The following is a 12,014-nucleotide window of genomic DNA, read 5'->3' on the forward strand; positions in this document are numbered from 1 at the left end:
GATCGATGGGTAGCGATCAATCCAGCGGGGATTGATTTATCACATCTAGCCTAGACATGATAAATCAACCCCCGAGCGCTCTCCCATCGACTCCTGTACTCCACCACCATGAGAGGCGCAGGCGGAGTTGACAGGAGAGCAGCAGCCCACGGTAAGTCGATCTAAGTACGACAACTTCAGCTACGTTATTCACATAGCTGAAGTTGCATAACTTAGATTGATCCCCCCCAGCGTAAACCAGGGCCCAGTTACACAGCCTTGAACATGCTGCAAACTGCTACTAAACTAAGTTAGAAACTCACTGACAACTGTATTAACTGCCTTCATCAGCTACTGCTTGTGCATAAATAATCCCATTTTCACAAGTACGAATGAATATTCTGACCTTCCTTTTCAATACTAGTCTGTCTGAAGTACCACAATAAGTCCCCCCACCCGCTCCCGAATTACCTATCTATACTCCTAGGCTATGTCTATACTACAAAATTATGTCAACCTACTTACGTCAGCATACAGCCATTAAATCACTTGTTTGTGTGTGTATGCTTGGCTCCTTGTGTTGGCAGTGTGCATCCTCACTAGAACGCTTGTATGAATTGTATTGTCACTGTGGAGCATTAACAGTCAACGTAAGCAACACAGTGTCTACACTGACACTGCGTCAACCTAATTACATCGGCTGTGACTCTTATCGCACTATGTCTACACTACGGACCTTACAGTGGCACAGTGTTATCGCTACAGCTGTGCCGCTGTAAGGTCTCCCATGTAGCCGCTCTTTGCTGGTGGGAGAGAGCTCTCCTGCCAGCATAATTAAACCACCCCAATAAGTGGGATTATCTATGTCAGCAGGAGGCCTCTCCTGCTGACATAGAGCTGTCCACACCAGCACTTTTGCCGGAGAAACTTACGTCGATCAGGAGGGTGTTGTTTTCACACCCCTGACTCACAAAAGTTTTACCGACAAAAGTGACAGTGTAGACAAAGCCTAAATCGGCATAGAGAGGCACTTACATCAGCAAGAGCCAAATTTAAGGGAAGACAATTCCTCAGCTAGGTCAACGCAAGGCAGCTTACGTTGATCTAACTGTGTAGTGTAGACCAGGCTTTAGAAATATGCTAACAGGGCTCACACCTTCCCCACGCTTGCATTTAAAATATCAGGCATCTCTGCATGGAATCCATGAGATGGGCAACATCACCCCTATGGTCTTGTCTACACATGGAGTTATCCCTGATTATCTATTTCTAGTTAACTTCATGTGTGAACATTCTTATTTCAGAATAAGACCGTCCACACATGGAATTAACCAGCAATAGTGACTTGGGGATAACTCCAGGGGTAAGTGCATTAGCATTAGGGTGACCAGATGAGAAGGAGAAAATATCGGGACACATGGGGTGGGGAGTCCACCGGCGGGGGGGGGAGGGGGAAAGGCGAGTGCGGCCTGCGAAGCGAAATATCGGGACAAATTGCGTCCCAACCAAAGATCGGTCAGGATGCAGGACAAACACCTAAATATTGGGACGGTCCCGATTTTATCGGGATGTCTGGTCAACCTAATTAGCCTGCACCAATATGTTGTGTTAACTAACATGTGTGGACATTAGCTGGTGCACACTAAAAGTTCCCTAGTGTGCGTTAATGTAGTATTGTTTGAAGTGGGACTATGTTAATGCACACTAAGGAACTTTTAGAGCATGCTGGTTTGGTCCACCTGGGCCAGTTAGTGCACAGTCTACTGGTGCAGGCTAGAAGTTACATTCCACTGGTGCACACTAATGCATCGTGTAGCTATGCCCCAAGATACTCTCTCACACACTGTATCTGACTCTCCCCTGGAGAAACACTTTATGCTGAAGCGAAGTCATGGGACTGCCTATTCAACGAGGTTCTTACAAAAACCTGATCACAAAAGTATCCAATATACAGTCGTTTTTTTAAAGGTTCTTTCAAAACTGGCACATCTGTTCTCCTACTGCTGGTGCTGCTCCACCCACCACACATTCACATTTGCTTTCAAATTTCGGTATACAATATTTCATTTGTCTGCTAATAGTATCATTTTGGAAAGGTCAAAATAAGCTTCTCTTAACTTTCAGCCATTTAAAAAAAAATAAAATGGCCTCTCCAAAGAGAGCAGATACATTAGTACACTGGGAGACAGAAGAATGCAATTTTACTAATAATTATGTAATAACAAAGCATATGGACAGACAGTCCTTGCAGTCCAGGTGCTAGTGAGTCTCTCTTTAGTCAAAGCAACACAGCCACATACCCTCTCTCATAAGCCCCATACAAGTGCCAGATCATTGTCCCCTATGGGCTCCAAGGGGATTCACTCTGGCACATATCCCTTCTCTGTGCAAACAATGCAGCTGTACCTGTGGCCCTTTATAAACCATGGCTCACCCCCTACACAATTACAGTATCAATGATGTCCCAACTCCAAAAAAATGACTCCTTCAAATTTTTATTTCACTGTTTCCGGATACGTCCAAACATATGTGAAATACGTAACATAGTATCAACCCCTTCACTTCCTGGGAGCAATATATGAGGTCTGGCAGATGTATTGTTGTTGATCAGACTTTTTAGTAGTGTGCTCTTGTACATCTAGCTATATTTGCTATGTTACTGGCATATCTGATCACATTAACTCTTAGTGTAACGCCAATGAAGTCAATGGAGTTAAACCAGGGATGAATTACGTCTAATGGCCTGTGTATTTGGGGAGATTATGGACACGGGGACACTAAACAAACCACTGTCTGTACTAGTTTCAACTTGCTAGCTCAGCTTTGTGCTCTGACCCGCTCCTTTTCGGAAAGGTCTATAATACAAATGCATGATTATTAGTGGGCTCTCTCACAGAGTTCCATAAAAATTATTTCAGGAAAAGAATGTGTGTCTTTTCTCCTGTTCCAAAGTGCCCCATCCCTGCAGTGCTGCACATCAATTGGCTGCTGCAACCATCTCTATAGCGAGGGGCATTTCAGTGGTGCTCTCAGGTGAGTCCCAGAGCACGTCACTTCAGGTTGAAAGGCACTATATTTATACACACACACAAGACAATACAATTTGGGGAAAGGAACTCCATCCAGCCTAACACATTAGGAGGAGAGAGCTTTATTTTTTTCAATTACAGTGATTACAGAAAACCCATGCTTGTATCGACCCGTGTAGCACACAAGCACACTAGTATCTGCCAGCCTCAAAAAATTGAAATTGGTTGTCTCTCCAACTGCCATCCCATCCTTCTAATTCCCTCCACTCCTAATATCCTTGAATGAGTTGTTTACAATCACTGCCTTAACGTCCTGTCCTCACACCTTGCTCCACTCCAACTTGGCTTCCTTCCTCTCACCTCACCAGTTCTCACCAGCATCTTGCTTCTCTTCCTGCCAACAGCTCATCAGGATCTCTTTTGCTTTGTCCTTCTTCTTGACCATTCTGCACTCTGAAACACAGCTGTCACTTTTTCCTCAAGGACATCCATCCTACCGTGACTTTCCTAGTCCTGTCCTTCTTTGGCTCTCCTCCTATTTCTCTGACTCTTTCAGTGTTTCCTCTGGTGGTTTCTCCTCCTCCTTCCCTCTCTCCTGTCAATGGGGGATCCAGAACTCTATTTTATACTTAGAGGACCTCTTCTGATCACACTGATTCAATTGCTATCTTTAGGTCAATGACTCACAAATCTACATCTCCATACCTGACCTATCTTTCTTAGTTTTGTCCTGTACATCTGACTATGTCTCCAACATGTTACCTTGGATGGCTTGCCATCAGCTTAAATTTAACATGGCCAAAAATGAGCTCCATATCTTATTTTTCCTTCTCAGCTACTTTCTCCATTGCTGGTAACATCAACATCCTTCCCTCCACTCAAACTTTCTTCTTTAGAGTCATCTTTGACTTTTCCATATTCTTCTGTTCAATCATCTGGGTTGTTCCAGTCTTGCTGGATCTTTCTCCACAACTTAACAGAAATCCCAGCCTTCCCATCTGTCCAGGTAGGTAAAATCTTTGTCTATGCATTATTGGCCATCTGCTTGACAGCTGTAATCACCTCCTCCCCGACCGCTCCAATACCCATATTGCTCTGATCTGTTCAAAGTGGATCTGCAATGATCTGGACCTAAATTATGTGATAAAGTTCTTGGATTCTCTGATACCCTACCAGAGCAGACTGGAATTATCCCAGTAGCTTCATTTACATGGGTTTCAGTGAACAAATATGAAAATCAGTAATATAAACACAGTGGCTTCTGTACTATTTATCTTTACATTAAATTAAATTTATTTTATGTTGACCCTACATTTTCAGCTTTTAATAAGACACAGATTTTTGTCTTGACAACACAATTGTATCATGGAAATTATCTGGGTCATGCTGGAAGTTTTGTATGATCAGTAGGAGCTATTTGCTATTCACCAAATAACCTAATACGAGTGGGGCAGAGTGCATGACTGTTTAGTGTTGTGTGACAAATACATTAGCCAGATACTTCTACTAAATGGTCCCTAGTGAAAAAATTAACAATTTTGACATTAAGCTATCATCTTTATGTTTCAGAGTTAACAGTCTTAGGAAATAAATAGGATGGTTCACACCTATGAGAGCTATTATTTCAAAATGTCTGCAGATTAAAAAAAAACAAAACACTTCTTCAGTTTCTATGCTAGATTTCAGCATTTTCTTCACAACCATTAGAGCACCAAATGATTCTGTTAAGGGGAAGCACAGTTTCTGGAGCACACTTCTATACAAGAGATATGTTTCTGTAAATTCCACCAGTGTGGAATTGCAAAATATACAGGGCCCTGCATATATAGCACCGAGAACATTGTTGACACCTAAATAATCGCCACCACCAATACCTTTTTTTTTTAAATCAGTATCTTAGAATTTACTTTCAGCATCTACTGTTAGTGGTAGCATCATCTCTAGAATAGAATTATCTGTTTATCCATGTTTTCATCTTTTTTATTTAATGGACATAATTCTGAAAGCATTTATCAAAATAACAGTTTAATTGCAAAGTCTTTAGATACTGATTTCTGTTCTGGTTTAACATATGTTAATAGTGTATGGCAAAAGTAGTTTCTGAATATAAACTACATGGGGCAGTAATAATATATATTTGGGGACTGGCTCTCATTTATTCAAAGGCCTGTTTCTAGCACTCTGGCAGTACAAAGGCCCCTCTGCCACTGTGGTGTGAATGAGAACCAGACAAAGGGGAGACTTATTTTAAAGAATTATTAAATTCCTTTGGCTAAAGCTCTTTACTTAATCTACAAATGGAACAACTGAAAAGGCTTCCACACAACGTATCCGAACCAAACTAGGATATAAAAAAGCAGGCTCCATAGCTCCCCCGTCTCTGAGTGTGTCTGGAGAGAGAGAGAGAGAGAGTCTGTATATATATCTTGCATCAAACAAAGCAGAATAGCATCTAACTTAAGAAATATTTCCATTTTTAAACATATCCACTCAAAAATATAAGCAAATCTTAGTTAATAGGCATATGGTGTATATTGTGGAGGTGGAATACAAGAATAAGGGCAGGTCTACATTACCGCTTATGTCGATATAATTTATGTCACTCGGGGTGTGAAGAAGCCACCTCCCCGAGCAATGCAAATTACACTGACCTAAGCACTGTATACACTGGTGCTATGTCAGCAGAAGACACACTCCTGCCAACAGAGATTCTGTCTCTCATGGAGAGCAACTATGCCAACAGGAGAGCTCTCTCCCATTGGCATTGAGCCTCTTCACCAGACGTATGACAGCGACACAGCTGCATCAGTGCAGCTGCGCCAATGTAGTGCTTCTAGAGTAGACTAGCTCTAAGAGAAACTATCTTAGGCCCTATCTACACACAAGCTTGCAGACATTTAACTAACTCAGTTGAAAAACAAAAAACATACCCTTAGCTAACTGATGCCAGCTGGTGTGAGGACAAGGCCTTATACTGGGAGCCACTTCCCCTCATGGAAAATCTGAAAACATTCTGGGCCTCATTCTCCACTGCCTTGTACTCTACACAGTTATTTACACTAGTGCAAAATGAGTGTAACGTTACCATTCTGAATGTCTATCGGTTTAAAACTGATTTGCACAGGTGGAAATGATGACACAGGGGACAAAACACTGAAGAATAAGGTTCTGTGTAAAGAAACAATTCTGCCTATATGTCATTTCCCCACCCCATACTTTTCTTCTCTCCTCCAAAACCCAGGCCTCTTTGGCATCCCCCCAAAATGAGCAATCTTGCATCACCAATCACTTGAAAAATCTTAGTCCTGATTTTCCCTTAATTATTTTTCCATAAAATTGTAATTCTTCTTAAAAAAAATGTTGATTGCACTTAACTTTGTCTCTGTTGATGCTCTGTCAGTTTAATTGCCTGAAATTGGTTTTGAATTAATTTTCAAGTGGCACTTTCCCCTTTTCATGTTTAAAAGGTCACTCCTTCATTTCAGTTTTATTTTTCTCTCACATCTCTGTGAACAATCTCTTCTGCTTCAGTCAGGCTCGTAGTAACAAGGAATGAGCCAAGATATATTTGTCTTAGGCCAGGCAAACAGGGACCCATGTGGCCTACCTTTAGACTGGGGCAGGATAAAAGGCGAACACGGCCTCCTCACGGTTTGGTGACATCTCCACTAATCCTCCCTTCGTTTGGAAACAATTACAAAGTCACCTGAAAATGTCTACTGAGGAAGTTTTCTAGAAGAGTTAGGTGGGCCAACATGCTGCTCTCACTTACACTGGTTGAAACTGAGAGTAGCTCCATTGGTTTCCATGGAGTTACTCAACATTTACAATGGTGTAGGTAAGTGCAGAGTGTGGCCCTTTGTGTTCAGAATCCAGAGGGACAATAGTTTGTGCATAGTGCGTGGCACAGAGCAAAGCAAGTTTTTTTACATGAGTATATGTTTAAAAGTTATTTTGTTAATGAAGTGCAATGCACAAGTGTATTTGTGTGACTTAACACATTCATTTATACACTGTGCTTGAAGGGTTATATATTCATCTCTGCGCAGACAGATAACACAAGGTCTATACACTGCTAATATTACACCTGAGCCCTCTTTTAAAATTTTAACTGGTGCATAGATCTTGTGCTAGTCCTCTGCACAGGGGTGAATTTCACCTTCTATGAATAAATTGCTGGCGATAAAACTGGCAAGTGCAGATTATAGTAGACAACATTCAGTAGTGGAGCAGAGCAAGAGGGAAACATGAACATTGCCTACAAATTAGATTCTTGGCAATGGCATACACTGGCTTTGGTCAGGTGACCCTGTTTAATAAAACCTGACTACATACTGCAATACAAGGGCCTGATACACTGTTCCACATGTATGCAGGACTCCCAGGGAAGCCCCTGACTGCAAACCCCTGACTGGCAGGCTGAGGCTCTTGAGAGTTTAAAGATTTTAATAGATTAACACATATATGCAAGAATAACTGTACAGGAAACTTTCCCCTCCAACCTGAATCAAAACGTTATTATTCCATTTCTTTATGTATTAACCATATATAGAGAATGACTCTAGGCGAGGTTGTGAAAAGCCTTTGGCTGCAATGCTACTAGTACACTAAATATACCCAGCTAAACCTCTTTCTTAGCAGACACAGCCAACACTCTCACCTAGATGTGACCATGTCAGATAAATGTATATGAATTAAGAACAGCTGACTGACTCAATCCAGATAAGAGACAATATAGAAAGAGAGAGGAGACCTCTCAGGAGCTGGGTGGGACACTGTCCTCATCCTCCACTTTCCAGTCACCAAGGTAATGTTGAAGTCCTGAGGTTCTCTTGGATTCAACATTGCTCCTGGATACTCATATAGCAAGAATGAAGAGAAATGCCTTCTTTCAAATTCAGCTCATCAGAAGTGTGTGCTCATTCCTCTCAATAACCCAGCCATTGATCCAGGCTTTTGTCACTTCCAGGTTCGATGCAGCACAATCGAAGGTCAAGTGGGAAACCTCCATTTGGGCAACACAGAGGAACCCACCTTTTAATAAAAAAAAATAGCACATCCCACTGTGCTCCAATAACTTCCCCATTACACTTCAGATCCACTTCAAGGTCCTGGCCCTACAGCTGCCTCAGAACCTTACGTAAGACCCAGCCCATGATCTCCATCCCTGACACAATGAGACAGCTCTACTTTATAATGACAAAAGCTGAAAGATCCTATGCTGAACTTTCTCAAGCAAGGGGCAGTGCCACTCTTTACCATTAGAGAGGATGACAAGCTCAAACCTGACCAGTTTTAGAGCACAAATGTAAGAACCATTATTTTGCCCTCTCAGAAACAATGGTGGAAGAATGGTAGAAGCTGCAAAGTATTAACTAACAATGGCTGAATCAGAGAGTGGTGGACACTTTATGGACACAACTACTGCAATTGTTAATTTTGTAACTCATATCTAGATACCATGATGAGTGCATTAGAAATGCAAAGATAAAGAAAAGAAGATATTCTGATAACTACAGGTATCAAAATCTGACCTCACTTTGACACTATAACAATTCTGAATAGAGAGAATAAAAGCTATAATCAAATGTAACAGTATCAAATGCCTCTGCTTCATGCCCCAGTTTTCACATAAAAAAAAGATTGTTAAGGTAAAATGAATTTTAAAAACCCAACATGTTAACTAGAGTTAATTGAAAAAATTTCATCAAAACATTTTTGGATGAAAGAAGTGTTTTTTTAACTACACCAAAGTTTTTGTGAGAACATTCATTCCCCCCTTTTCCTTCTTGCCACTAGGAGCAGAAAAATGGGTGGGGAGAGGAAAAAGTGGAATGAAAAGTGTGTGTGTGGAGGAAGGGGGGGGAGATGAAGAGAAAAAAAAATAAAAACCTTGACATTTTTGTTGCAAAGTGGCCTTAGCAGACCAGAGATTATAGCCGCAAGTGCTTAAGTAAAAACTCTTCAGAGGGGTTCCTTGGGTTTTTTTTGTCTTTTGTTTATAGGATAACATGCTATTCCAGGTGTGCCTGATTTCTTGCTAGCAATTGGCCACCCTGTCATTCACTAGTCTGGTCATACCCATATCACTCACTCCTCATCAGTGCTGGACCAAGGAATCTGTGTGGGACAAAAAAAGTACTCTCAGTACTGACTGGGGGTGTGCGTATTGCTTCCTTTTAGTGGCGGGACCATGGACAAGATATCGGCACTCCTAGTTTTTGGAGTGGAAGGACGAGACTCTAGCCTGAGCTCCCCAGATGTGAATGTATTTAGTAACTCTGTCTTCAGCACAGGGATTCATTACAGCTGGACTGATTCTAGAGGGTTCAAATTTTGCATCATATCAGGAGCTCATTGCAGGATTGGGGCCTAGCATATAAATGAAAATAAATCTGATGACTACAGTCTAGCCCAGTGGTAGGCAACATGCGGCCCGTCAAGGTAATCCGCTGGCGGGCCACGAGAACAGTTTGTTTACATTGACCGTCGGTAAGCACGGCTGCCCGCAGCTCCCAGTGGCCGGGAATGGTGAACCGAGACCACTGAGAGCTGCGGGCAGCCGTGCCTGCAGACGGTCACTGTAAACCATTGGGCTAGCCCCTGGTAGGCATCTAGACTTACAGTAAAACGCCTCTTCTCAGTTTGGCATAATTGGTGAGCCCTGCTCATAAGAGGCTCCAAACTGGAACAGCAGCAGTGTTGCAGGTCAGGACTGAGGGGCCTCAGAGGAATGCTGCAGAAAAGCTTGCACAGCAGCTGCTTGTGGTCTGGAAGTCTGAGTACAGGAGTGGGTGCCAGGAACTCCCCAGTTCTAATCTCAGCTCTGACAGTAATTCCCTCTGTGACTCTGTTATTTAACTTTCTTTAGCTGTAAAACTACGACTACACCTCTTTCCCCAGAATATTGTCAGTATTCATTCATGACTGTAAAGCGGTGTGAAGATCAAAAGCACCATGTAAACACATTGTGTTCTTATAACTAGAACTTTCAAACTAAATATAAAAATAAGTAGGAACAACCTTGACTTTGGTATTCTATAATTCCCCAACCAAAAATATATAACTATTCTTGTCCTTGTTAGGTTGGATTATAGTTTGGTAAAATTAACAGATATGTTAGGCAGAAAAATCCATATGCAACTCTGCCCCTAGTTCATACATGCAATTAAGTCATATGCACAAATGAGGTAACTCCATTAACAAGGGATCAAATTGCACACAACTGTGCACAATTAAGTAATGGCATGTGCACACAACCAAACATCTAAATTGTCTGAAGACCTGCCCTAGACTGCAACATTTAATTTGGCATGAAAAGATGGAGATTGACAATATTTTTAGATTGTGTAGTAATAGAGTAAAAAGAACAGGAGTACTTGTGGCACCATAGAAACTAACAAATTTATTTGAGCATAAGCTTTCGTGGGCTACAGCCCACTTCATCGGATGCATGCAGTGGAAAATACAGTAGGAAGATTATATATATACACACACATATATACACAAACATATATACACACACTCACACACACACAGAACATGAAACAATGGGTGTTACCATACACACACTAACGAGAGTGATCTCTCTCTTGATCACTCTCGTTAGAGTGTGTATGGTAACACTCATTGTTTCATGGTGTGTGTGTGTGTGTGTGTGTGTGTGTGTTATATATATATATAAATAATCTTCCTACTGTATTTTCCACTACATGCATCCGATGAAGTGGGCTGTAGCCCACGAAAGCTTATGCTCAAATAAATTTGTTAGTCTCTAAGGTGCCACAAGTACTCCTGTTCTTTTTGCGGATACAGACTAACGCGGCTGCTACTCTGAAACTAGTAATAGAGTGTAATTTCTTTCATCACAGTGTAAACAAGCTTAAGGTGTCCAGTATATGAAATGTCTTTTGGACAGAACTGACTTCATTAAATTAAAAAACAGACAGATGTAACCACTGAATCCATAATCATAGGACTCTTTTTGACTTCTCTCCAGAGCATGTAGTACCCTGGAAAAGAATGCAAACTGCAAATTAAACCTTCAGTTACATTCAGCAACCTGACAGACTGTCCCAAGAAATACTGCTATGTCTAGCAGATTGGAAGAGTGATGTGTTCATTGCACAGAGGTGTGAAGGACCCAGCCCACCCCAGCTCATCTCACAGGGCACAGCTGGTGAACTGTACACAAAGAGGGAAGCAAGTGGGAGGGGGAAGAAGGGGCCTGAGGTAAACTAGGAGACATCTTTGCCTTCCATCATCCACTCCCACCCTTTCCTTCCATGCAGTTTTGGTTGCCACATCACCAGAAAAGGATTTTCCACCCAAGCAGCATTCTTGGAAGTGCTGGATCAATTTGCGAAAAAAGTATAACAGGATCCAGGAGCAGTGAGCTTTCTCAGTGACGTTGGGTGTCCATCACTCACTCACACTTAAAAACAGTCACTGCAACACAAGACCATCAGAAAGCTTTGTGCTGAAGATCTCATTATGACTAATATTAAACAATTAGACACGTACGTCATAAGCAAAACGGAGCGTCCTCTGGGGCTGCAGCCAACTGGCATACAGGACACACTGCGCAATAGCGGATGGGAAGGAAAAATGTTGTACTGACATACTAGGGAAAATTCTGTTGACCATCTCTCTTTTTTTTTTAAATCAGCTTCTCCCCTCAGAAAATGCTTCTTCCAAGCACCTGCCCTCCTCCTTCATGTATAGACCCTCAGACTTCTCCATCTGCTCCATTCTCCACAGACACTGTGCGTGAAAGGCAGAAGACGTAGGATATAGACAGGGAGGTGATCCTCCCAGCTGTAGGAGCACCTCATTTTTACACAGTGCTTTTTGTTGTTGTTGTTTAAAAGCAACTTTCGGAACTTTAAGTAAGCATTGTTAATTAATCCTTACAACACCCTATAAGATAGGTTATCACTGACTGTGTCTGTAAAATGGGAATTACACAATAGTAACTTCATTCTCAAAGAGCCGTAAAATGAAATG

General features: G+C 41.8%; 1 protein-coding gene and 1 long non-coding RNA gene across 7 annotated transcripts in view; one reads left to right on the forward strand and one right to left on the reverse strand.

The window, feature by feature from the left end:
* Nucleotides 1-12,014, reverse strand: part of LOC123366276 — a 97,784-nt gene that overhangs the window by 32,042 nt on the left and 53,728 nt on the right. The window lies entirely within an intron of this gene.
* Nucleotides 1-12,014, forward strand: part of LOC123366277 — a 63,384-nt gene that overhangs the window by 3,433 nt on the left and 47,937 nt on the right. The gene's annotated exons all lie outside the window — the stretch shown is intronic.

This window comes from Mauremys mutica, chromosome 3 (assembly GCF_020497125.1).
Source record: "Mauremys mutica isolate MM-2020 ecotype Southern chromosome 3, ASM2049712v1, whole genome shotgun sequence".
NCBI lineage: Eukaryota > Metazoa > Chordata > Testudines > Geoemydidae > Mauremys > Mauremys mutica.